The 2,155-nt window shown below is 51.2% G+C and overlaps 1 protein-coding gene across 2 annotated transcripts in view; it reads left to right on the forward strand.

Annotated features, from left to right (window-relative positions):
* The first annotated feature begins 1,643 nt into the window (after positions 1-1,643).
* CPSF4L (cleavage and polyadenylation specific factor 4 like) overlaps positions 1,644-2,155 on the forward strand; it is an 88,682-nt gene continuing 88,170 nt past the window's right edge. Inside the window, exon 1 of one of the 2 annotated variants that reach the window (XM_082272322.1) lies at positions 1,644-1,736. The gene's annotated coding sequence lies outside the window, so the exon portion shown is untranslated. The remainder of the gene's footprint in view (positions 1,737-2,155) is intronic. The other variant, XM_082272321.1, reaches the window with a different exon arrangement.

Raw genomic sequence — 2,155 nt, forward strand, 5'->3', positions numbered from 1 at the left:
CTGCGATATGCGAACTGATAGACACCCCCAGCGATTTGCATATGGCAGTGTGAACTGCCTGTGAGTCTGTGTGATGGGGGAACACGCAGTGGATTCGCAGGATTCCCGCATCGCATACGCGTGAACTGGGACTAAATGTGGTAAAACGTACATGGTCATAATAATACTACTACTTCCAGACTGCCCACTGAATATATACGTCATTACTTGGACGTTAAGCGGTCATAACCCCAGGGTTTTTTGAAAAAGTAGGCGATCCGGCGTCTGATAAAAATAGTCCCAGCGCTGACCCCCCAGCTGCTATAAGTTTGTTTCTACACTTACCCGAGACATCAGTAAAGGGGGGGAATGATCCGATCCCTTGGAGCGATGGGCAGGAAGTCAGGAGAGGGAAAGCTCCTAAACTTGCACCATGCTGTTTCTTCCGAGCCCTGTGCCCTGACCGGCGGCTCCCACACACAGGGGAGGACTGGGCCAGGGGGCAGGGGGGCAATTGCCCTCTGGGCCACCCTGATGCCCCCTAAAAAGGCTGCACCGCTTCTGATACAAACATACCTAAAGGATTCCTGGTGAAGGAAAGTAAAAAGCCCCTGCCGCTGACCTACTGAGTACAGGTTGAAGACAAGGACTGAGTGCGGCCCCCCTCCCCAGCATGGATGGTATATACGGTGTCTGAGCAGAGGCTGGTGTAATGCCCCACTGGAGACTCTCTCTCCCCCCCCCCCCCCCCGGCCAGCAACTGCCCCCTGCTGGCAGGTCGGGAACCGGAATTCAGCCAATCAGGAAGGGGGGTCTCACGACCCGCTTCCTGATTGGGTGGGAGGAGAGTCAGTATGATAATAGCGAAGTAGAGAGTACCCGGAGTGAAGCTTCAGCCTGGAATGGGGGTCTGAAGGAGGCCCGGAAGAGGGAGAGTGGGAGGGGGGGACGAGTCGCTGCACCATGGGCCTCTGGTTTGTATTTGCCCCCTGGGCCGAAAGTTGCCAGTCAGTCCCTGCTCCCACGCATGACGTCACCTGGAAGACGGGCGAAGATGGATGCGGCCTACAGCGGGGACGACGAGGGCTTCAATTGGAGGCGTCACATAATGTGCTAGTATGCGTTGCATACTAGCACATTATGCCTTTACTTTGCAGGTAAGAAACAAATTATAAAAAAAGCAGAGTTTACGTCCTCTTAAGTGTGCAAAAAAAAAAATGGAAAAATTGGTTTAAAAAAAAAAACAAAAAAAAAACTGCATATTTATAAGGATTTTAATGACTGTTCCATGTTGAATCTATAAGATTTTAGTGATTGGTTTACAGATAAAATCACTAACACAGAGATAAGATCTCCAATAACCCAGCCAGACCTATTCACAGTCCCCAAACTCAATGTAATCCAATCAGAGTCAGGACTTTGTTATCTAGAATTACAATGCAACAATGTAACCTCTACAACCTATACAATGACCCCCCCCCCCCCCCCCGGGGTCCCTCCTGTCTGCTGTCCTCCTGACCATTGTCACAGGTAAAGCCATTTATCTGCCTGAGCTCAGTCTGCGCAGCCCAGAGGGGGCGTGGCCTGCCCGGGGACGGGGGCGTGGCCTGCATTGTGCTGCAGCTCTTTATGTGTCTGCTCTCTGGCACACAGTCACACGTTGGGAAATCTGTTGGGAGGGCTGGATGGTGCAACTGCTGAGCTGTGCATTCACTTCTGAAGCTTATGGACTGTTGTGGATTAGGAGAGCTGACACAGTGAGTAGAAAAGGATCTCCCCTTTAAATATAAATCTATTTTGTAATATTTATCAATAATTGTAAATGCATCTGCTGCTCCTGTGATTGCATTGTAGCAGTTATTATTTATTGCATGCAATGCCCAGTGAGTTCAGCACTGCAGTGGTTACTGGCAGAGGCACCGCCTGCTCCCATTCCCCCCCCCCCCCCCCCCCTCCAACAACATTGCCTCTCTCTGCTGAGGTCCCTCTGTTTTCAGATAGGGACACAAAGGCCTCCCTGCCTCTGAGTGCTGTGCATTGTTTGGGGGAAGGGGGTGGTCCAAGCACTGAGCCTGGAGGGGGTCTTTGTGATGGCCAATAGATCTTGCCTATCTCATCCTTGTTGGCCCTGATTTGTTTGTTTGTCTGTGGTCAGATTGCTTCCTATTCCGCCAGG

Source organism: Pelophylax lessonae, assembly GCF_965119305.1.
Source record: "Pelophylax lessonae genome assembly, chromosome: 11".
Lineage (NCBI taxonomy): Eukaryota > Metazoa > Chordata > Amphibia > Anura > Ranidae > Pelophylax > Pelophylax lessonae.